Genomic DNA, 25,332 nt, shown 5'->3' with positions numbered 1-25,332 from the left:
TTCCCCTGCACATGCGTGCTAGTCGTTTCCAGCTCTAGGGGCGGTGCTCATCTCTGTTTCTAAGCTGAAGAGCCAGCGCTTTCTGAAGACGTCTCCATGGTCATGACTAAACACCAAAGGCACATGGAGCACTGTTACTTTCCCACCAAAGGTGGCCTCTATTTTTCTACTTGCATTTTTATGTGCTTTCGAACTGCTAGAAGCTGGGACAAGTAATGGGAGCTCACTCCATTACATGGCGCTAGGGATTCAAACAGCTGAACTGCCGACTTTTCTGATCGACAAGCTCAGTGTCTTAGCCACTGAGCCACCGTGTCCCATTAAAAATCTTAAGGGGGGGGCATTTATTTTAACAGGATTTGAACAACTGGACAGTGATGAAAGACACACAGCAACACTATTTGTTATTTGACTATCAACTGTATAATAGAATAGAATATAATTTTTTATTGGCCAAATGTGATTGGACACTCAAGGAATTTGTCTCGGTGCATACGCTCTCAGTGTACATAAAAGAAAAGATACATTCATCAAGAATCATAAAGTACAACATTTAATGATAGTCATAGGGTTCAAATAAGCAATCAGGAAACAATCAATATCAATATAAATTGTAAGGATACAAGCAACAAAGTTACAGTCGTACAGTCATAAGTGGAAGGAGATGGGTTATGGGAACGATGAGAAGATTAATAGTAGTACAGATTTAGAGAGAGATCACTTTCTTGGATTGCACATTATATTCTGCTTATTGTATTAAAACCAGGGGTGAAATCCAGCAGGTTCTGACAGGTTCTGTGGAACCGGTAGTGGAAATTTTGAGTAGTTCAGAGAACTGGCAAATAGCATCCCCTGTCTGGCCCCGGAGTGGGGTGGGAATGGAGATTTTGCAATATTCTTCCCCTGGAGTGGGGTACGAATGGAGATTTTGCAATATCCTTCCCCTGCCATACCATGCCCACAGAACCGGTAGTAAAAGAATTTGGATTTCACCACTGATTAAAACAACATATTCCCCATTTGATCAAAATATTGGGACAATTAAACACACACACATACACATGTGTGTTTGTGTGTGTGTGTGTGTGTGTGTTTACTTGTCCAAATATTTTAGTCAAACACACCATTATATATGGTGCAGTCAGAACTCAGAAATAATATTTAACAGGGTCTTTTATTGAAAAACTAATTCAGTTGCTGTCTGCTTATGTAGGTCTGTTTGTGGTAAATTGCAAGTGTACTTAAATATGATTTGCATTCTTCATTATTTGTTGATTATTTCTTTTTATTCTTATTTACATAATAATTTATTAACATTCTATTTATTATATTCTATATCTTGCTGTATTGTAGCCTAATGGCTAATCGACAATAACTTGTTCTAGTATGTTGATGATAACCAGGTTCGATTTATTAAAAATTTGGACTTGATCCGAACCCAAATATCATGCAACATTCTTCACTGCATTTTCAGATCACTTATGCAACGTCTTCAGAGGCTCTGAGCGATAAAAGTCATTTCCCCTATTTCTACCGGATGGCCCCCAAAGAAGGGGTCCACTACCCAGCAATTGTCCAAATGCTCCTCCATTTCAAATGGACCTTGATTGGTCTCTTTGCTTCAGACTCAGAGGACGGAGAAAAATCCATGAGGGCTTTGACTCCTATACTTGTCAGGAATGGAATCTGTGTTGTTATTTCACAACTTTTTTCATACAGCACCCCAATAAAACCCCTCAGGGCTGCCATTTCTAAGTGGAGGCAAGTCAACGTCTTTGTTTTCTTTATCAGAATTGGTACCATCATGGTGGCAATTGGTCCTGTCCATTTAACACTTATACACTTGCCAGGACCCATTGAAGGGAAAATCTGGATCATCTCCACTTTTTTAGAATGGAGCATTAAAAGGAGCAGACTGCACAAATACATCCATAGTATTTGGACCTTTGTTTATCAAAGGGAAAAAAGGCCAAACGAAAACGCCTTGGAATCCCATTTCCTTGGAGTATTCCAATTTCAAAACCACTGTTTTCACTGTTCTTCTTCAAAGCATGTCTTTTCTGTCAAAGAACGGAGAAGATGCACGCAGAAAGCATCAGTGGAGACCCAACAGAAAAGGAAAGGCATCTGGGTCAATCACGACCACAATTTTTACAGTATTGTTAAGGCTCTGGCCTACGCCTTGAATGTTGCGTATTCCTTCAGGTCCAAGAGGAGAAGAAAGGAGGGTAAAAAGTGGTTGGGGGCTCCAAGGATTCAGCCATGGCAGGTATGTGATCCAGTTGTGGGTTCTACTTACCTTCGCTACTGGCATGGAACTGTGAGCGTGTATGTGAGTGCGCTCGCTCTGCTTGCACGGGGCGCTTCTGCACCCGTGCAGAACCTTCTGCGCCTTCGCAGAGCATCTGTGATGACGTCCAGGCAGGTGTGCAGAGCCTCTCACCACTGCTGCTACCAGTTCTCCCAAACCGGGGTGAACCGGTAGAAACTCACCACTGATGTGATCCCAACAAGGACCATCAACCTCAGTTCCTTCTGGGAGGAGGGGAATCCTCTCAATCCACTTGTTCCAATAAAGGTCAATGGATTTGCCCAATCTAATCTGTTAAGGGAAAATGTTCCAAAGAGCAGGCAGCATTACAAATAGACTTTTGTTGTGACTCTAGCCCCCGAACCTGGCCCCATGCCCGAAAGTGACTCCAAAAATGAGGGGAAAGGGCTGGTAAGGCTTACTTCAGGAGCACCGATTCCTTTGGCTCGGCTCCAGGAGCCAGAACCATACCAGTCGGAGGACATAATGAGGCCGTTATCCCCTGATTCCTCCCTTCCCCCGGCTACGCCTTCAGACCCAGCTGATAATAATAATAATCAAGCTTGGATTGACCCGCACTTCAGAAGATTAGAGAGGTGATGTCATCAAAGGGAAGGGTGGGGAAGGAACCCCACCCCACAGGATATATAAGGAGCTTTGGGACTGCTCTCACTCCACGGGAAGCAAAAGTTTAGCTGAACCATTTCAAAAAGAGCTGAAAGTCTTGCTATGTGAGTCATTTGTTTGAACTTTGGCAGGCAGCTGCAATTTCTCTGCCAGGACTGATAAGAGCCATGAATCCACTGGCTGAAGGCCAGCTCGTGGGTCTGAAGTAGGGAAGGAGACAGAACAACTTTGGATATGAATACTGCTAATTTAAAAAAGGATGTATGCATTTTTAAACAAATTCTTGTATATATAGGTTTGTGATTAGCATCACATCTAGTGTTGCTAATCACATAATCACAAAAATCACAAAAATTAGCATCACATCTAGTTTAATGAAAAGAAGGACTAGGGGAGACATGATAGCAGTGTTCCAATATCTCAGGGGATGCCACAAAGAAGAGGGAGTCAAGCTATTTTCCAAAGCACCTGAGGGTAGAACAAGAAGCAATGGGTGGAAACTAATCAAGGAAAGAAGCAACTTAGAACTAAGGAGAAATTTCCTGACAGTTAGAACAATTAATAAATGGATCAACTTGCCTGCAGAAGTTGTGAATGCCCCAACACTGGAAATTTTGAAGAAAATGTTGGATAGCCATTTGTCTGAAATGGTGTAGGGTTTTCTGCCTGGGCAGGGGGTTGGACTAGAAGATCTCCATGGTCCCTTCCAACTCTGTTATTATGTTATGTTATTATCATAGAATTTTATATATATAAATTTGAAGGACAGTCTTATCCAGTGGTGGAATTCAATTTTTTTTTACTACTGGTTCTGTGGGCGTGGCTTGGTGAGCGTGGCAGGGGAAGAATACTGAAAAATCTCCATTCCTAGCCCACTCTAGGGCCAGCCAGAGGTGGTATTTGCCAGTTCTCTGAACTACTTAAAATTTCTACTACCGGTTCTCCAGAACCTGTGAGAACCTGCTGAATAGCACCCCTGATCTTATCTCCCCCAAAAGAATCCCAGTTATAGCAATTTAGAGTGATGACGTTTGGTCTTTTCATTAAGATAATCAGAAAAGGAGAGACTGAATTTGTCAAGTTCACTGCAGGGGTGAAATCCAGCAGGTTCTGACAGATTCTGGAGAACTGGTAGCAGAAATTTTGAGTAGTTCGGAGAATCTGTAGTGGAAATTTTGCATAGTCGGAGAACTGGCAAATGCCACCTCTGGGTGGCCGCAGAGTGGGGTGGGAATGGAAATTTTGCAATATCCTTCCCCAAGGAGTGGGGCAGGAATGGGGATTTTGCAATATCCTTCCCCTGCCACACGCACCAAGCCATGCCATGCCCACCAAGCGCCATGTCCACAGAACCGGTAGTAAAAAAATAATAATATTGGATTTCACCACTGATTCACTGGCTCAGTTCTAAAACTGCAAGATTTTTAATTTCAAATTTCCTGGATTTTTCCATTTTAGCTTCACCCCTTTCTGGAAAAGAATGAGTTTTGCAATTTTTCCCATTTGAAACTATACTTGGACCGAAACGGAGACATAGAAGCAGATCTGAACATTATGAGCTCAGTGATTCTCCCCAAGGAGCATCCCACTGAAAAGCAAATGGGGAGTTTTGACAGGCAGAGACTGATTATCAATCAGGATTCTCTCTCATGGCTAAAGCTGGTCAACAAGGTGGGGAGAATATTAGTGTCTTTCTTCTGTTTTCCAAAGTCTGAGGAGCAATTTCAGGTGGGCAAAGACTAGTAACTAAGGACCTTCAGTGAGAATTGAAAGTGGAGAATAGAAACTGCTTGTGAGACTTCAGTACTATTGACCAAGGTGCCCTTCAGATGCTATAATATGGAACACTGTTTTAAGCTGATTCGGCTATTTTTTTTTATTTATTTACATTTATATCCCGCCCTTCTCCGAAGACTCAGGGCGGCTTACACTGTGTAAGGCAATAGTCTCATCCTATTTGTGTATTTATATACAAAGTCAACTTATTGCCCCCCCAACAATCTGGGTCCTCATTTTACCTACCTTATAAAGGATGGAAGGCTGAGTCAACCTTGGGCCTGGTGGGACTCGAGCCTGCAGTAATTGCAAGCAGCTGTGTTTAATAAAGGCTATCTTACAGCCTGAGCCACACCGCGGCCCATGCCCGATATGGGATGCTGAGTGATTATTCTTTAGGACACAGATCGTGGCTTTTTGGGTTCCCTCTACAATCTTTTATCTTCATAAAACCAGTGAGAGAGCCCATCAAATTCTTGGCACTGTGTTGCTGATAGCCTCACTTGTTACCAGCCCTCAAATAACAAGGGTAAAGGTAAAGGTTCCCCTCGCACATATGTGCTACTTGTTGCCGACTCTAGGGGGCAGTGCTTATCTCCGTTTCAAAGCCAAAGAGCCAGCGCTATCCAAAGACGTCTCCATGGTCATGTGGCCGGCATGACTAAACACCAAAGGAGTACAGAAAACTGTTACCTTCCCACCAAAGGTGGTCCCTATTTTTTCTACTTGCATTTTTACGTGCTTTCGAAACTGCTAGGTTGGCAGAAGCTGGGACAAGTAATAATAATAATAATAATAATAATAATAATAATAATAATAATAATAACAACAACAACAACAACAACAACAACAACAACAACAACAACAAAAACAACAACAGAGTTGGAAGGAACCTTGGAGGTCTTCTAGTCAAACCCCCTGCCCAGGCAGGAAACCCTACACCATTTCAGACAAATGGTTATCCAACATTTTCTTAAAAATTTCCGGTGTTGGAGTATTTACAACTTCTGCAGGCAAGTTGTTCCACTGATTAATTGTTCTGTCAGGAAATTTCTCCTTAGTTCTAAGTTGCTTCTCTCCTTGATTAGTTTCCACCCATTGCTTCTTGTCCTACCCTCAGGTGCTTTGGAGAATAGCTTGACTCCCTCTTCTTTGTAGCAACCCCTGAGATATTGAATCACTGCTATCATGTCTCCCCTAGTCCTTCTTTTCATTAAACTAGGCATACCGGGTTCCTGCAACTGTTCTTCGTATGTTTTAGTCTCAGTCCCCTAATCATCTTTGTTGCTCTTCTCTGCACTCTTTCTAGAGTTTCAACATCTTTTTTACATCGTGGCGACCAAAACTGAATGCAATATTCCAAGTGTGGCCTTACTAAGGCATTATAAAGTGATATTAACATGATCCCCTGTAACGGGAACTCACCCCGTTACACCGCAGCACTAGGCATTCGAACCGCTGAACTGCCGATCTTTCGATCGACATGCTCAACGTTCTAGCCCCTGAGCCACCGCAAAGTGGCTCAGGGGCTAGGAAGAAGAAGGAGACAATTCTTTTGATCGGTGCCCAAGTTTAGCTTTGGATTGATAGGTATGAAATTTATGGAGGTAATGCTAATCCCAGTGAAAACAAGTTTTGGAATTAGGATTCAGATTGTCCTGGTCAGCTGATCTTTTTAAGTACTTCAGACTTTGCCATAATTTGCCATACTCTTCAATATCTTCATAAACGACTCAGATGAGGGAATAGAAGGGGAATTTACCAAATTTGTGGATGATACTAGGCTGAGAGGAATAGCTAACACCCTAGATGATAGGCTCAAGATTCAGATGGATCTTGACAGGCTTGAACACTGGGCCCTATCTGACAAAATGAAATTCAACGTAGAGAAAACTAAAGTCTTAGACTTAGGCAAGAAAAACCAAAAGTACACATATAGATTGGGTGAAACAGGGCTTAAGAGCAGTAACTATGAGAGGGATTTTGGAGTCTTAGTGGACAACCAGCTAAATATGAGCTAGCAGTGTGCGGCGGCAGCCAAAAAAGCCAATGGGATACAATCAAGTTCAAGTGAGGTGCTAACACCACTCTATAAAGCCTTAGTAAGACCACACCTAGAATAGTGCATCTAGTTTTGGTCACCACACTATAAAAAAGAAGTTGAGACTCTGGAAAAAGTTCAGAGAAGAGCAATCAGGATGATTAGGGGACTGGAGGCTAAAATATATGAAGAACTGTTATAGGAACTGGGCATTGTTAGTCTAGTGAAGAGAAGGACCAGTGGTGACATGAAATGTCTCCCAATGTTTGAGGGGCTGCCACAGAGAGGAAGCAGTCAAGCTATTTTCGAAGGCACCCGAAGGCCAGATAAGGAATAATCGATGGAAACTGATCAAGGAGAGATTCAACCTAGAAATAAGGAGAAATTTTCTGACAGTAAGAACAATCAACCAATGGAACAGAAGTTGCCTTCAGAAGTTGTGAGAGCTTCATCACTGGAAGCTTTCAAGAAGAGATTGGACTGCCATTCATCAGAAATGGTGTATATTTGTATATTTATTTCATACCTCTCTTTTCAGCTCATTGGGATAGCCTAAGGAGCCAAGGCTTTGAGTTCACATGAAATGACAATGATTGGTTTGATGTGAGATAATACTCTCACCCAAAAAACTGAAGCACTGAAACATGAGTTTGATGCAAAGACTATCCCTATCAGATACTTGTAGTAATAAGGGACAATTTAGAAAGGAAATGCTACTTTCGCTTCTAATCTAAGGACAGTTCTAGAAACTCCGCGGTTAAGTTTTAGTATTATTTTGCCAGCAGTCAAATATACGTAGCCCTGATTTGTAAGGAATTTTCTTAAGGTGTATTTATTCTTCAGAGTTTTATTCTGTTTTAATAAATCTACCAGAATACAAAATTAATAGATCTTTCAGAATAGATTTTATTCTAAACTTTTAATACCAATAGTTCACCATATTTTCAATCATCAATAAAAGAAAAATGCATGCAGAAGTGAGTATAATATAAAGCTAACTAAAATAGCTACACATATGTCAATTTTGGGTTCAACATCATGTTATTATGATCATGAGGAAGAACCCACTGGTTGTCACAATGCTTATTTTTTTTCTCAATTCCCTCTCTCCGGACTTTATTTATCGATTACCAATAAATACCACCAATCTTACTGAAGATGACTCGAACTGTCTTACAATGAATGAAATACAGAGTAAAACATAAAAGCAAGATTTTAGATTTTAAAAATCAATTAAAATAAAATCAATTTTATAAATTCAATTATAAATTATTTATTAATCAAGTCTTGCAATATGATATCGCAGAAGCAAAGAGTGAAGAACTAGAATAGAATAGGTTTCCTTTCAAACCTGCAGTAAAACTCATTCAGGTCATCTGCCAGTTGTTGATTACCTTCAGCCTGGGAAGGAGGTTTGCCATAGCCGGTGATATTTTTAAGAGTTTTCCACATGTTTGCTGGTTCATTTGCTGAAAACTGATTCTTTAGCTTTTCAGAGTAGCTTCTTTTTGCTGCTCTGATCTCCCTTGTTAGTGCATTTCTGGCCTGATTGTACAGCATTTTATCACCTTTTCTGTAGGCTTCCTCTTTGGAATGTCGTAGCTGCTTAAGTTTAGGTGTAAACCAAGGTTTGTTGTTACTGTGTATTCGCAAGTTCCTTGTAGGTACACATAGGTCTTCACAGAAGCTGACATATGATGTTACAGTATCTGTGAGTTCATCCAGGTCTGCAGAGGTATCTTTAGAAATATTCCAATCAGTGCAGTCAAAACATGCCTGTAGCTTTAATTTTGATTCCTCCGTCCAGGTCTTCACTGATTTAATTATTGGTTTTGTGGCTTTAAGTCTTTGCCTGTAAGCAGGTACAAGGTGAATCATGCAATGATCAGAGTGTCCTACAGCTGCACGTGGTAAAGACCGATAAGCATCTTTTAGTGTTGTGTAGCAATGGTCTAGAGTATTCTTGCCTCTGGTGGGACAATTGACATGCTGAAAGTATTTTGGTAGCTCTTTCCTTAAGTTTGCCTTGTTTAGATCTCCCAAAACAATGGCCAGTGAATCAGGGTGCTTGGCTTCAGCCTCCATGATTTGGTCAGCTAGAGTTCGTAATGCCTTGTTTACATAGGCTTGTGGTGGGACATAAACAGCAATTAGAAGAAATGAGGAAAATTCACGAGGCGAATAGTAAAGTTTGCAGTTGATAATTAGAGTCTCTAAATTGTTGTCACAGAATTTGTAAATGATATTAAAATCTTGACACCAGTATCTATTAATATATAGGCATAAGCCTCCTCCTTTCTTTTTACCAGATGTTTCTGGAATCCTGTCTGATCGTTCAATCTGAAATCCTGGAATGTTCAGGCTGCTATTTTCAACTGATTCATTTAACCAGGTTTCAGAGAAGCATAGGACTGCTGAATTGCGAAAATCAGAATAGTATTTGTTTAAGAGGAGTATTTCATCCATCTTATTTGCAAGTGAGCGTATATTTGTTAGGAAAATTGAAGGCAGAGGAGTTTTAATGCGAGTTCTTAGCCTGATTAAGATCCCAGATCGCTCACCTCTTTTCCTTCGTTTCCGTCGTTTGGTTTTTTTAGTAATCCATGGCTCCGTGGGAATTGCCTCCTCCTGTATTAGAATCTCCTCCATGTTTGTAAAGACAGGCGGGGGTGAGATTAAAGAAAGCTGCTCCTTAAAGAAATGTTCCTTAATTTTTAGCAGATGGTCTCGTGAGTAGGAAATCCGTAGTGAGTCACAGAGAACAATTAGAAATAAAGAAACAATTAGAGAGGATTTCACCGAGGCAGCCTTCGTTGGCGCCATCTTGATTAGGTACATAAAACTACATAAAGACTCTACCAGTAGTTGCATCCCTTACAACCATTTGGAACAGGTTAGAGACTTCAAATTTACTTAAGTGAAGCCTGAAGACTACTTGGCTAATATTCATGTCTACCACCATTTTCCATGGATAATGAGCCCTAACACATTTTCTTTGGCATTCCTTGCTTTTCTGCTCAGTCTCTGCCTCAGTCCGAATGTGTGGAAAATTGTCTTCCTGGATTTTTCAAGCGGAAGCAAGAAGGAGAGCCAGTTTGCTGCTACGACTGTGTTCCTTGTCCAGAAGGGACCATCTCCGCTCATGAAGGTGGGTCACACCAGAGGAAACGCTGTTGGAATCACCTAGAATGTTTTGAACAATGTGCTTGTTAACGAAGAGAAATCTAAGTTTGTATTTTGTCTTTGGTCTTTCTTTTGAACCTGCCCAATTTTCTTCCATAAAGGGAAGAATAAGAAAAAAGTTCTTAAAGTTCTACCACAAAACAGGATGAAGTAGGAAATGATAGAAGGATATAGCAGAGTGGGCAATGTTTCTTGGGCCAGAAGTAATATCACTTCTACTTGTGTTATACAGCATATTTTGTGTGTGTGTGTGTGTGTGTGTGTGTGTGTGTGTATAACATATCTCTCTATCTCTCTATCCACATACATATATATGCCTCTCTCTCTCTCTCTCTCTCTCTCTCTCTCTCTCTCTCTCTCTGTGTGTGTGTGTGTGTGTGTGTGTGTGTGTGTGTATGTGTGCCAAAACAAATCTAAAACAACACACACAGAGCAGTGACTATGGCTTTCCTATCCCTCTGTATCGGGGTGGATTCCACTTATCTTCACTATCGGTTCGCAATGGGAGCACATGTGCGTGCGTCTGTGCTTGCTTCACTCATACGCGGTACTTCTGCACATGTGCAGATTATCCATGATGATGTCTGGATGGGTGGGCAGAGCCTCCCACCGCCGTTACTACCAGTTCACAAGATCCGGACTGAACCGGTAGTAACCCACCACTGCTCTGTATCAGTTGAGTTTGTCGATCAGAAAGGTCAGTGGTTCGAATTCCTAGTATAGGTTTCCTGCATAAACAGGGGGTTGGACTAGATGACCTCCAAGGTCCCTTCCAACTCTGTTACTGTTAGTTGTCATCCTGTTCTGTCTCCATCCTCACTCTGGAGTAATGAGCTGGCCTACAGCCAGTGGGTTCACGGCTCCTATCAGTCCTGCCGAGAAAACTGGGCCTCTGTGGCTCAGACTGGTAAGACAGTCTGTTATTAACACAGCTGCCTGCAATTACTACAGGTTCTAGTCCCACCAGGCCCAAGGTTGACTCAGCCTTCCATCCTTTATAAGGTAGGTAAAATGAGGACCCAGATTGTTGGGGGCAATAAGTTGACTTCGTATATAAATATATAAATAGGATGAAGACTAGTGCTAACATAGTGTAAGCCGCCCTGAGTCTTTGGAGAAGGGTGGGATATAAATGCAAATTAAAAACAAAACAAAACGCAGTTGCCTGCCAAAAAGTTCAAACAGATTAAGACTTCAGCTCACTTCAACACAGTTCAGCTAATTTGCTTCCTGTGGAACTGAGAGCAGTCCCAAAGCTCCTTATATATCCTGTGGGGTGGGGCTCCTGCCCCACCCTTCCCTCTATGATGCTGCCTCTCTAATCTTCTGAAGCAGTGGTCGATCCAGGCTTGATTAGTATGATTATCAGCTGTGTCTGAGGGCGTAGCCTGAGGAAGGGAGGAATCAGGGGATGTCGGCCTCATTATGTACTCCAACTGGTCTGATTCTGGCTCCTGGAGCCGGGCCAAAGGAATCGGTTCTTCTGAGGTAAGCCTTACCGGCCCTTCCCCCTCACTCTCGGAGTCACTTTCGGGCATGGGGCCAGGTTCAGGGGCTGGAGCCACAACACATCCAAAGGTTTTCTGGAAATGTAAAAGCAGAGGCTATAAAAGAAATATTCCTTTCTGATTTCTCAGATAGTGAAAAATGCACCCGGTGCCCCGATGATCAATATCCAACCAAGAACCGAGTTCAGTGTATCCCCAAAAGAATATCCTTCCTGTCCTATGAAGAACAGATGGGGGTGTTCCTGGTCTCCTTTTCCTTACTGTTGTTCGCAACCACAGGCTTCATTTTAATCACATTCATTAAATACCTAGAAACTCCCATTGTCAAAGCCAACAACCGGGACCTCTCCTTCATCCTCCTGGTCTCCCTCCTGCTTTGCTTCTTGTCCTCTTTTTTATTTCTGGGTCGACCAAGGAAAGCCACCTGTCTTCTCCGACAAATGGTATTTAACATTGTTTTCTCAGGAGCTGTGTCTTCTCTCTTGGCCAAAACCATCATGGTGGTGCTGGCCTTCCTGGCCACAAAACCAGGAAACCGAGTGAAGAGATGGTTGGGGAAGAGCTTGGCCAACTCCATCATTCTTAGTTGTTCTGCTGTCCAAATTTTCATCTGTTCCATCTGGCTGGGAGTTTCTCCTCCATTCCCTGAATCTGACCTGCACACCCAGCCAGGAGAAGTCATCCTTCAGTGCAATGAAGGTTCTGTCACCATGTTTTATGTTGCCCTTAGCTACATGGGTTTTCTAGCTGCCATTTGTTTCACATTAGCTTTCCTAGCCAGGAATCTGCCTGGGGCCTTCAACGAAGCCAAGCTGATCACCTTCAGCATGCTGGTCTTCTGCAGTGTCTGGGTCTCCTTCCTGCCCACCTACCTGAGCACCAAAGGAAAGTCCATGGTGGCCGTGCAGGTCTTCTCCATATTGGCCTCAAGTGCTGGGCTCCTGGCTTGCATCTTCTTCCCCAGGTGCTACATTATCCTCTTGAGACCAGATCTAAATACTAAGGAACACCTAAAATTAAAAATAGTGAACTGATTAAGAAATTCTTTCTTAGGCTCATAACATTATTTATTCATTGTAATGTTTATAAAAAAGTTACAGAAATGAAATCAAATAAATAAATATTGAATTTATATGATTCTTTTCCATCTGTTTAACAATTAGGATATTTAAAACTAAAGGAAATAATAATACGAACATTGTTAGATTAATCAACAAAATCCAAGATAATCATCAAACAATAAAACAAATGAATATCATTTATATTCATGTTTTTTAAACTTTTTGCAGTCCTCCTTTTCCTAAGCGTACAAGTTAGGCAATATCTAACATATGGGCCGTGTCCTAGGCTGTAGTACTATAAATTTGGCAATTATTTTCAAAGTTACTCAGAAGGAACTCAGCATCATCTTCTACATCAGGGGTCTCCAACCTTGGCAACTTCAAGACTTGTGGACTTCAAGTCCCAGAGTTCCTCAGCCAGCTTTGCTGGGAGTTGAAGTCCACAAGTCTTAAAGTTGCCAAGGTTGGAGACCCCTGTTCTACATGGTTCTTTGGAAACTGATATTTCCATTTCACCAAAGTATGGGTTGCATTGGAAGGAGAAGGGTTAGTGGCTTTTAGATCATGTTTTATTTATATAACACTCAATTTTTATCAAACAGTGTGTATTCTGGGTACAATTATGTTTAAATGGTCATATTTATACATCTTCATTATATTTAGTCATCACCATCCTATTTGATTCTGCATATATTAACGGCAACTAGAATTGTATTTGCGCAACAATGGAAAAGTGATGAGATCCCGTCTGAGAAGAATGTAATTTAAAAAATTAGATTGTGCAGAAATGGATAGATTAACAGTTGCTATTAAAGATAAAGAAGAAACTGAATATTTTTTGATATGGGACACATTTTAACAATGGCTAGATAACAGAAACAGAAGTTAGAAAGGAGGAGATATAAAGGAAGGTAATAGTATAGAGGAGAGTCGTTAAAGAAGATGATGTTACATGTTAAGTATTAAGGGTAGTGTATTTAACATTATATTATATTATTCATATGATGAGAAGAAGGGTTAGTGTTGATGATGTGGTGTTCCAACTTTAAAAGCTCTAGTTGGTATTGGCACTTCTGCTCTTTCTCCTGATGTACTTTTTCTCAGCATTCTCTAGTCTCCAGATCAAGTTCCATCTTCTTCCAGTATCAGGGTTCCAAGTAACAAATCAAACTCTGGTGGCTCAGACTGCTAAGTCAGTCTGTTATTAACACAGCTGCTTGCAATTACTGCAGGTTCAAATCCCACCAGGCCCAAGGTTGACTCAGCCTTCCATCCTTTATAAGGTAGGTAAAAGGAGGACCCAGATTGTTGGGGGCAATAAGTTGACTTTGTATATAATATACAAATGGATGAAGACTATTGCTTGACATAGTGTAAGCTGCCCTGAGTCTTCGGAAAAGGGCGGGATATAAATGCAAATTTTAAAAAAAAATTCTCCAAGGTTTGCAATTCCTCAAAGCTAACTTTTATTAGAGATGTCGTATTGGCACATCTGGGAAAATCCGAATCTGAGAGCTTCCAGGTTTTCCTCACCCAAAAGAAAGTTCAAGACCTTGCCCACTTCTCCCACTGCTCCAATCACTGTTTCATGTACAGAAGACAACCTCCACTTTCTTCTCTGCACAGCTGTCGGACACCATGGCCTTGAACTTCTCTGCAAAGTTTTGTTATGGCTAATTCTACTCCACTCATGCCATCCCCACTCCCAACTTCCCACGGTAGGATTGTGGCAGGCCTGGATCCTGAAGGCACCAAAGTAATATGGCTTTCAGGCCTGACACCTGGCTTCCTCTGTTTTAGCCTCCAGAGGTGCTGAGCAGACTTTCTGATCTCTGGTGAGGAATCTACTGTAGCAGACTTTTTAACAGACTGCGCCTTCCTGACAGAGTTGGAATATCGGTACTCTCTGAATTCTCAACCGACTGACTGCTCTAACACTATGGAGCTTTCCTCCAGAGAAGTCCTCCAGGTGTCGTGTCCCCCTCCCCCTACGACGACTGGGTCTAGGAAGTCCGTATCAAGTGTGGCCACAAAGCCTCTGCAGCTTTGCCAAATTCCTTTCAGATTTCTCAGGGCAGGCAGGAATCCAAGTTGTGACTTCAGCAAACGAGATGAGACTTTACTTGACTCAAGGAATGCCAAAAGCAGGTCCTTTATATATGCTGTGGGGTGTGGCTCCATGACTCAGCATTTATCCAGGCTTGCCCCTCCCTTCCTTCTGCTGAGGTCACCTCTCAGATCTCCGGAAGCGAGGATCTTCCCACTTTGAATTGTTTTCTGCTCTTTGAGAAAGGGAGGGGTCAGAAGGAGTAGGCCCGAGCAATTCCAATCTGTGGCCGACCTCACCTGATGGCTGAGCCAAAGGAACACACGCCGCATTAGTGAGGTTTGTTTGTTCATTCCTAACATCCTGTCCGGGCATGGGGCCAGGGCCAGGGGCTGGAGACATGACAGGCCGTTCATCTTCATTATCAAACTCAGAGTCTGATAGCAGACCAGGACGAGACGGGAGGGGCCTGGCTGAGGAGAGGAGGGAGGATGAGGCACAACACCAGGCCACTGGTTGTCCAGGAAAAAAGATAGTGGCCACCTCACCCCTTGCTTGAAATGGGAAAGTCTTCCTCTGGCTCATGAGGAGCATCTAATCTTTCCTGGCCATAACCAGATCAAGTGGCAAATCACCTCTGAAGGAAAGATTGTCTAGTGCAGGCTGGGATTTTGGCTCAGAAGGGACAGGGAATCCATAAAGCAAATCCCACCCAGAATGTCACCTCTTTGCAAGACCTCACTTGCTCTTAGTACCCACCCACCCCCAATCGCAGCTTGCAATCTGGAGGAATCCCCAGGAAGTTAAGTCTTTGCCAGATGCACAACTTCCTTTGGCGCCTTTTCATAAGGTTCAAGGAGCAAGAAAAAGAGATGGGCAAGAGGCAGAGGTGTATGTTCAGTTGGCTTCTGAAACTTGTACTCAGCCATCTAGAGCCCCCCCTCCCCAACCAGGGAGCCCCCTGGTGGTTCCCACTTGGTACGCCAGCTCATCTTGTGAGCCAGAGGAAAAAGTCACATTTTTAATGGGAGAAAAAGTGTGAGCTGTGTTTGTGTCCTTTGCAGAACAATTTAAGTGGAATCAGATCTGAGGGGCGGGGGAAATGAATGATGAGACATAAAGGGAGAATCTCAGTTCAGTGCAGGGGTTGGAGTTCTTCCTTGCTAGGAAGGAAGTAGAAAAGACACTTTTGTGAGCAATTCCTTTCTACACATTCATGACAAAGGTGTCAACTTGCAGAGCATCCCTGGCCTGCTCTCGAGTTGCCATAGGCTAGGAGAGATGGAAAACCAGTGAAACTGCACAGCAGCCAAAAAACAGATGCACATTCCATGCTTATCTCTTTCAAGGCTATATCCCAGGGTTACCTACAGCAGCAAGGGGAGTGACCTCTACAACCCGCAAAATTGCTTCGTTGGTGAATGTGATTGATGACACACCCTGGTGGGGGGGGAAGGAGGGAAACAGGGTCATAATTGGAACATAAATTATGTAGGGTCAGAGCTGGCTTCACTTGGAAACATGCCGACATGAAGCTCCTAATAAATAACTGGATTTCTTTTGAAGCTTGGCTTGAGACTCCTTATTTAATTAGGGGATCCGTTGGAACCCTGACCAAAGGGCTTGCTTGTGTTCATAAGAAAGGGCCAAGGCCACTTGACATCATGTAGTTAGTGTGATGCATAGCTCATGTTATCTATGCCAGTAAGAACAAAGTACAGCATACGAGTCAAAAGCAGAGAGGTGTTAAGGCTTGGACCCGCGATCCTTAAGGAGGGATTTGGTGGTGGGGAGACACGAGACAGTCAAGGAATGTCTTGCAATCCCAGAAGAAAGCAGAGCTCTTATTTGGAGAAAGATGGAAAAAGTTGCTCTTTTGGGGGATTGACCCTGGCAGGCAAAAATATGGATCCATTTACACTCAGCTCTTCTTTTCCCAGTAGGTGAAGGAGGTGAAGGAATACAGACACCCATGATCTTTAGTGGGGAGGAAAATCCAAAGTCTGAAAACATCCATCGACATTTTTTGCCTAACGTCAAGTTTTCAACCAGAAAAGATTTCCGTTTAGGGGCTTCCAGATCAGTGTGGAAACTTAACTGCCCCTGATACCATCTGCCTGCCAAAAGTCTGTCCTGGAGGATTGGGCCAAAGAGCTGAGCTGAAACTTTGACGACAATTTTCCTTGTCAGGAGAGATTCCTGGCTAATTCGACTAGGACTCAGAGATTATTGGGCATTTCTCTGGAGAGAAATGAAAGAAACAATCCTCACACAGTTCAAAATGACAGGAGCATTAATGCCCATTATTGGGCATTTCTCTGGAGAGAAATGAAAGAAACAATCCTCACACAGTTCAAAATGACAGGAGCAGATTAATTACAATTAAACTGGTCATCAACAATGGAGAGGTTTGAAAGCTCCAGCCTTGAAATTGGCCCCAGAGGGAATACATGACACCTGTGGCAGAAGAAAAAGAAATCTGATCTTTGTCGGCACAGTGGTTAAAGAGAAAACCCTGGGGATTACTTAATGTCACACAGGTGAAACGACTTTCTGCTGAGTTAGAGCCAAAGTTTACTTTATTTTGAAAGGCAATGCTCAAGGGTATCACCGCACACACACACACACACACACACACACACACACACACACACACACTGATGCAATAATGTGGCAAGTCCCTAAGAACAAAATCAAGCTCAGTGAAAAACTAGTCATCAAAACTTTGCATATTTAAAACAAAATATTGGCACGCACAAAGAGGGGGAATGTTTTTCTGTCCTTGGAAGTGAGGTCTTGTTTACAGGCTCATTTCCAGGTCTACAGAGGAACCATGGCAGGTGTTCCTCTTCTCCCCTATACTTATGAAAGCGCTGGGGATTTCTTCCTCCTCCTTTTCTCTCCAGGGAGTTTTCTAGCTCTCACCTTTGAAATCAGTCCAGTGAATGGCAAATACAAGGAATAATGCAAATTGCTACCAATCTGCCTTCTATTGAGGACCTGTATACTGCATGAATCAAAAAGAGGGCCGTGAAAATATTTGCAGACCCCTCGCATCCTGGACATAAACTGTTTCAACTCCTACCCTCAAAACGACGCTATAGAGCACTGCACAACAGAACAACTAGACACAAGAACAGTTTTTTCCCGAAGGCCATCACTCTGCTAAACAAATAATTCCTTCAACACTGTCAAACTATTTACTGAATCTGCACTACTATTAATCGTTTCATAGTTCCCATCACCAATCTCTTTCCACTTATGACTGTATGACTATAACTTTGTTGCTGGCAATTCTTATGATTTATATTGATATACTGACCATCAATTGTGTTGTAAATGTTGTACCTTGATGAAGGTATCTTTTATTTTATGTACACTGCGAGCATATGCACCAAGACAAATTCCTTGTGTGTCCAATCACACTTGGCCAATAAAAAAATCTATTCTATTCTATTATGTCCTGTCCTGAGCCAAAAAGCTAGCATGTATGAAAATCTCTGGCTTGGCCTACAAGTTAGGCATTGTGTCTCTCTGCATAATTTCAGACTCAGGCCTTTCTGGTCTCATGCTTCTTTTCTTCTAGAGATGTTTATTTCAAAATATGACAAATCAATCCTTCAAGACTCATTTCACTGTATTTTCCAGATGGGCATTGAAACACCCTTATTTTAATCTATCTTGACTCAGGCAGCGTCATGGAAACATCCAGTGATGGGATTCGGATTATGTTACTACCGGTTCACACTGCCTTCCACACATGCGCCCAGGCTTCCATGCATTCTCCTGGCCCTCTGTGCATGTGCCGGGCTTCCACACATGTGCCTGGGCTTCCGTGCATTCACTTGGCCTCAAAAATGAGCCTAAATAGGATGGCATAGAGCTAGGGCAGGTCATGATTTCCACTACTGGTTCAGGCGAACCGGTCCAAACTGGCTGAATACATCTCTGGAAACATCCAAATCCAAGCCTTCGATTTCCCCTTTGATATTCTATGCTATTAGAACTCCATCCAATGTTCTAAGATGTATTCCCTCTCTCCTTTCATCTAGGTCATTCATTGAAATGTTGGTGAATCCAATATTCAGAGTAGAACATTGTGACCAAATTCAATAGTTCATGGTTCTTATAAGAGGAATTGTTGATGAACCTTCCTTGGGTACATTTTCTCAGCCAGCTTGATAACCGCTACACCTTATTGTCCTTCACCCCACATTTGCTATTTAAAATATTGAGGTTACTTCATTAAAAATTTATTAAACACCCTAAAAAAGTTACTCAATTAGAATATCTGGTGAAGCACTTACTTGGTGGTGGTTTTGGATGGCTGAACTAACAACGAGCCCTGCCTACTATGAATAGTCTTGTCAGGTTTCCATGTAACACCCCCAATGAAAGAAAACTCCGAGGCTTGAGTTTCCTCAAAGTTACAATTTATTAGTGATGTCATATTGGCACATCTGGGAAAACCCGAATCTGAAAGCTTCCAGGTTTTCCCCAACCAAAAGGAAAGTTCAAGTCCCTGTGCAACACCCACATGTCCATCACATGGTCCAATCCAAGCACCATCCCAACTGGAGATGCCTCCCAGTTCCAGCTGTCCAGGTACAGGGCAAGATGTTCTTGACTCTCTGAGAAAGGAATGTTATTATGACTACCGGTATATATCATCCTGGCTCTATACAATCCACCCTCCCAGTTTCCTACAGTAGTAAATGTGGTAGGCCTGAAGATCCAGGGAAAAGATAGCTTCCAGGCCTTACAAGTCTTGCAGGACACAAGTTCTCCAGGTTTTTCAAAGGTAAAAGGTGAATCGGTCCATTTCCTTTAATATCCTAGAACTGAATTCATCTTTCCATGACCCTGCGATTTCAAAGAGTAGAAAGTAAAAATATATCCCTTGAACGACATAGAGGATTTTCCCAGGCTCAAGCTACAAGCTTGTCTTTCATGTGGGTGCATCACTACTGCTGGTGGATCACAAACTCTCCTGATGGAGAAAACTGGGACCAATCAGAATAGAGTAGTTATGCCTTTTCTTTGTCATCTTTTATTAGTTTTTTATATTTGTTGAGTCTTCATTTTTTTTAAAAAAAAACACACCTTTCACTTTGAAATATATTGGAAAGAGATCCATGTTACAAAACAAGGAAATGAGCTGGGCAGAGGAAGTTACAATAATCGCTACTTTAAACAAAAGTCAAGTATTGAATTCAGAATTGGATGAGGAGAAGAAAATAACGTGGAGGTCTTTCAGTTGTTTTTTCTCTCCCATCTTTGACTACAAAGATTAAAAAAAAAAAAGGTATCTTCCACAAAATAAGTCAAAAGCAAGCAGCCATAGAAATCAAAATGATTCAGAAAATTAGTGACAGGAGCAAGCCACTATAATAAAAATTGAGAGGAAACCCCACTTCTTAATAGCACTGATGATGTTACCTAGATTGGGTAATGAAACATCCGCAAGATAATAACCAGAGCAGATCAAGGACACTCATTTCAACCCTGAGCTACAAATAGAATAGAATAATAGAGTTGGAAGAGACCTTGGAGGTCTTCTAGTCCAACCCCTTGCCCAGGCAGGAAACCCTACACCATTTCAGACAAATGGCTATCCAACATTTTCTTAAAAATTCCCAGTGTTGGAGCATTTACAACTTCTGCAGGCAAGTTGTTCCACTGATTAATTGTTCTAACTGTCAGGAAATTTCTCCTTAGTTCTAAGTTGCATCTCTCCTTGATTAGTTTCCACCCATTGCTTCTTGTTCTACCCTCAGGTGCTTTGGAGAATAGTTTGACTCCCTCTTCTTTTGAGCAGCCCCTGAGATATTGGAACACTGCTATCATGTCTCCCCTAGTCCTTCTTTTCATTAAAGTAGGCATACCGAGTTCTTGCAACCGTTCTTCATATGTTTTAGCCTCCAGTCCCCTAATCATCTTTGTTGCTCTTCTCTGCACTCTTTCTAGAGCCTCAACATCTTTTTTACGTAGTGGCGCCCAAAACTGAATGCAATATTCCAAGCGTGGCCTTACCAAGGCATTATAAAGTGGTATTAACACTTCACGTGATCTTGATTCTATCCCTCTGTTTATGCAGCCCAGAATTGTGTTGGCTTTTTTGGCAACTGCTGCACACTGCTGGCTCATATCTAAATGGTTGTCCACTAGGACTCCAAGATCCCTCTCACAGTTACTACTATTGAGCAAGGTACCACATATCCGGTACCTGTGCATTTTGTTTTTTTGTCCTAAATGTAGAACCTTACTTTTTTCACTGTTGAATTTCATTTTGTTAGGTAGTGCCCAATTTATTTATTTATTTATTTTATTTGCATTTATATCCCGCCCTTCTCCAAAGACTCAGGGCGGCTTACACTATGTCAGTCTAGTCTGACAATGTTCTAGTCTGTCAAGATCTTTCTGTATCTTGAGCTTATCTTCTGGAGTGTTGGCTATTCCTGCCAGCTTGGTGTCATCTGCAAATTTGATGAGTTCCCCATCTATCCCCTCGTCCAAGTCATTGATGAAGATGTTGAAGAGTACTGGGCCTTCTGCACATTCTACACATTATGAAATTAGCATAATGTTGAATTCCAATATTGCGTGATCACTTGCCCCCAAGATTCCTATAGCTTCAACATCTTCTATCATTTCATCTCTGTTAGTGAGAATTAAGTCCAATATGGCTGATCCCCTTGTTCCCTTCTTTACTTTTTGGGAAACAAAGTTGTCTGCTAGGTTTGTTAGGAACCTGTTGGATCTTCCACTTGGTGCAGAGTTTGTCTCCCAGTTGATGTCAGGGTAGTTTTTTTCCCTCTGCGCATGCGCGAGAATGGTAGCTGCCTAGAGGAGCCCGAATCGGCGGTGGCGGCTTTCCTGGAAATGGAGACTTCAGCCTGACTTACCAGGCTTCTCTGGTCCCTCGGCGGGTGGTTCGATCTGTCTGGCTGCCGCTGGAGAGGTTTGTGGCCTCTCGGACATGCGACAGCCGAGCGGGCGAGGGGCGGAGAGGCGATCCGGAAGGGGCGGCCATTTGGAGGAAGCAGGATGCGATGGGCGAGGCGAGGAGGCCTGCTGCTTGTTGCGGGCTTGACCTCGGCTCTGGCCCAGCCTTGCCCAGCGGAGGCGAGTGGGCGGGCGGAGCCCTGCCCAGCCCTGCTTTGGTCTGCCTTGTTCGGAGCCCTGCCCAGCGGAGCGAGCCCTGCCAGAGCTCTGCCCAGCGGCCCAGCAGCAAGCTCTGCCCAGCGGAACCCTGCTTAGCGGAGCCCTGCCTAGCGGAGCCCTGCCCAGCGGCCTAGCGGTGAGTCCTGTCCAGTGGCGACCCCGGCGATCGTGGCCAAATTCCAGCGGCTTGAGATCGTCGGTGGTCCCGGCCTGGCTCCGACGGCTTCGGGGTGTGGATTCGGCCTGGTTTCAGCTGGCGCGAATCCTGGCCCGTTTTTGCCTGTCGGTGGGCCTGCCGGCTCCTTCGGCGCCAGTTCCATCGGCGCCAGGTCCATCGGCGCTGGTTGGCCCCCGCGAGGCTGTGTGGTCGCGTGGCGCCCGTCCAACGGCGCCCTAGATGTAACAGCCCACCGAGGATGGGTGTGGTAAGGCCTCGGTGGGAGAAGAGGCGGAACCGTGGCTGAGGTTTGTCCCCTCTTTTGGCCTGTTTTATCGCATTATTTCATCGCGTGTCATCGAATGGCCCTTGGTGGCCTGGCTTGCTCCATCGTATTTTCCTTTGTGGCCTTATGGCCTGGCTTGCTCCGTCCTATTTCCGCCCCCCCTTATTCCGGACCATGGGTCATCTAAACTGGGCGGTCATGCATGTCCATCTGCGGGATGGAGTGGATTGGACTGGATTGGACTAGCTTGGACTGGTCTCGGGACTTGGACAGACCGCTAGCCACATCTACCTAATTAAGATCTCTTGTAGAACTGTTCCCCATTGGCATGCCATGGAGACTGTCGGCCTGTCTGTTCCTGTTTTGTCATCGCTATCCAGTTCCTGCTCCATTTGTCCTTTGACCATCTGGACTCCGCTGGAAGATCTACCATTTCTGTTACTTTGGGAGTTTACCATCTTAGCATCCCTCGCCGATTCGCACTTTCCTATGCGCTACACTGCACGTGAACTCTTGCGCCTGCAGTGCCCCGCCTGCAGGAATGGCCCATATCGCTACCAAGGGCCGGCCTCAATGTGGTCTTGGGACCCACAGAGGTGGCATGCGAGAAGAAGGAGCCTTTGGGGTTTTAGACAGGGTATTTTAAGGGGTGGGAGGGGTAAGGCGGGTGAGGGGTAGCCCGTCGGGAGGAAACCAGTTCCAACGCATGCTCGTGGCGATTATCAAAGGGTTCGGAGGTTATGGGGGAGGTGTTCCTTTGTGTGAGGTGAGTCTATTGGCACGGTAAGTGGGAGGGGCAGATATGGCGGAAGGGGATCGTGTCGACACAGGGGTCACGCGTTCGATGTATGCAGGCGATCGCGTGCCCGATCCTAACTTTACCCGTTCCCGGATGGTCAGGACCCTCAGAGCCTGGGCCTTCGTCTGATGCTATGCAACGCACGGTCCATGACCAATAAAGCCCCTAATACATGATCTAATTCAGGGGTGCGCGGATATTATAGGCGTTACGGAGACCTGGCTGGGCATTGAAGGTGTGCCCTGGTTGAGATGTGCCCACGGGTTTCCGTGCATTCCATCAGCCGAGGCCCAGGGTAGGGGTGGAGGGTGGCGGTTGTGATTAAAGAGAGTCTAGAGCCGAGGAGACCACTGTACCTCAGATAGCGGTGTGAATCCTCTGTGAGGTGGGGTCATAGATGTCAGATGGGCTTACTGGTGGCGTACCTGGCTCCTTGCTGCGTGACAGCTGCCCTGCCCGAGCTCCTAGAGGTGCTTGCCGGGTGGCGGTGGAGACCCCAGACTTTTAGTCATGGGGACTTTAACTTGCCATCTGCCGGCTTGTCATCGACAGTAGCTCGGGAGTTCTTGGCCTCCATGACGGCCTTGGACCTGACTCAAGTAGTGGATGGCCCCACTCACATCGGGGGTGGCACACTGGACCTGATTTTTGTCTCTGGTCAGTGGTTGAGAGATCTGGACTTAAAGGAAATAGTCATTGAACCTTTGTCATGGTCAGATCACTCTCTCCTTCGCCTGGACTTTCTGACCGCTACCCAACACCGCGGGAGGCGGAACCATTACGTTGGTACCGTCCCAGGCGCCTGATGGACCCTGAGAGGTTCCGGACGGAGCTTGGGCCATTTCCTGAGGGTCTGGCTCACGGCACGGCGGAGGAACTAGCTGCAGCCTGGGAACGGGCTGCGGCTGGGGCTTTAGACCGTGTCGTGCCTTTGCGGCCTCTGACCCGGCGTAGATCCCAACCGGCTCCTTGGTTCTCCGAGGAGCTGAGGGGGATGAAACGCCGGAGAAGACGCCTAGAGAGCTCCTGGAGGTCCAGCCGTTCAGAGGCTGATCGGACACTAGTTAGATCCTATACTAGGACCTACCTAGTGGCACTGAGGGAAGCGGCGTTCCTCGCCTCCTCCTCATTGCACCGGCAGATACCCGCCCAGCTGCCCTGTTTCGGGTGACCCGCCCCCTCCTTCACCAGGGGGAGCGGGATGACCCGTTGCAGGGACGTGCTGAGGAGTTTAACGGTTATCTATACGATAAAATCGTTCAGCTGAAGGACGGCTTGGACCAAGATTGTAGTGATTCGGACGGGATGTCTGAGGGCGGTCTTGGTGATGTTGTGTGGGATGAGTTTGACCCTGTGACTCCCGAGGACATGGACAGGTTGCTGGGTAGACTGAATGCCACCACATGTTTACTGGACCCGTGCCCTCCTGGCTGGTGCTGGCCACTCAGGAGGTGACACGAGGCTGGCTCAGGGATTACGAGTGCTTCCTTGTTGGAGGAGTCTTTCCGGCCGCCTTGAAAGAGGCGGTGGTGAGCCCTCCTCAAGAAGCCTTCCTGGACCCGGCTGTTTTAGGTAATTATCGTCCAGTCTCCAACCTTCGCCCGCGGCGAAGGTTGTAGAAATATGGTGGCATATCAGTTCCCCCTGCACTTGGAGGAAACTGTCTATCTGGACCCGTTCCAGTCCGGCTTCCGGCCCGGTTACAGCACTGAGACGGCTTTGGTCGCATTGGTGGACGATCTCTGGAGGGCCAGGGATAGGGGTTGTTCTTCTGCCCTGGTCCTATTAGACCTCTCAGCGGCTTTCGATACCATCGACCATGGTATCCTGCTGCGCCGGCTGGGGGGATTGGGAGTGGGAGGCACCGTTTATCGGTGGTTCTCCTCCTATCTCTCCGACCGGTCGCAGGCGGTGTTGACGGGGCAGAGGTCGACCCAGCGCCTCACTTGTGGGTACCGCGGGGTGATTCTCTCGCCCCGTCTGTACAACATCTATATGAAGCCGCTGGGTGAGATCATCAGTGGCTTCGGTGTGAGGTACCAGCTGTACGCTGATGACACCCAGCTGTACTTTTCCACACCGGGCCACCCCAATGAAGCTATCGAAGTGCTGTCCCGGTGTTTGGAAGCCGTACGGGTCTGGATGGGGAGAAACAGGCTGTGGATGCCGGCATCCCGGTACAGTCAGCTGAGTCCGCGGCTGACTGTCGGGAGCGAGTCACTGGCCCCGATGGAGAGGGTGCGCAATTTGGGCGTTCTCCTGGATGAGCGGCTGTCTTTTGAAGACCACCTGACGGCCGTCTCCAGGAGAGCTTTCCACCAGGTTCGCCTGGTGCGCCAGTTCGCCCTTTCTGAACCGGGATGCCCTGTGCA

This window comes from Ahaetulla prasina, chromosome 2 (genome assembly GCF_028640845.1).
Source record: "Ahaetulla prasina isolate Xishuangbanna chromosome 2, ASM2864084v1, whole genome shotgun sequence".
Classification (NCBI taxonomy): Eukaryota; Metazoa; Chordata; class Lepidosauria; order Squamata; family Colubridae; genus Ahaetulla; species Ahaetulla prasina.
The sequence above is the reverse complement of the archived record's forward strand: the minus strand, read 5'-3'. Positions refer to the sequence as shown.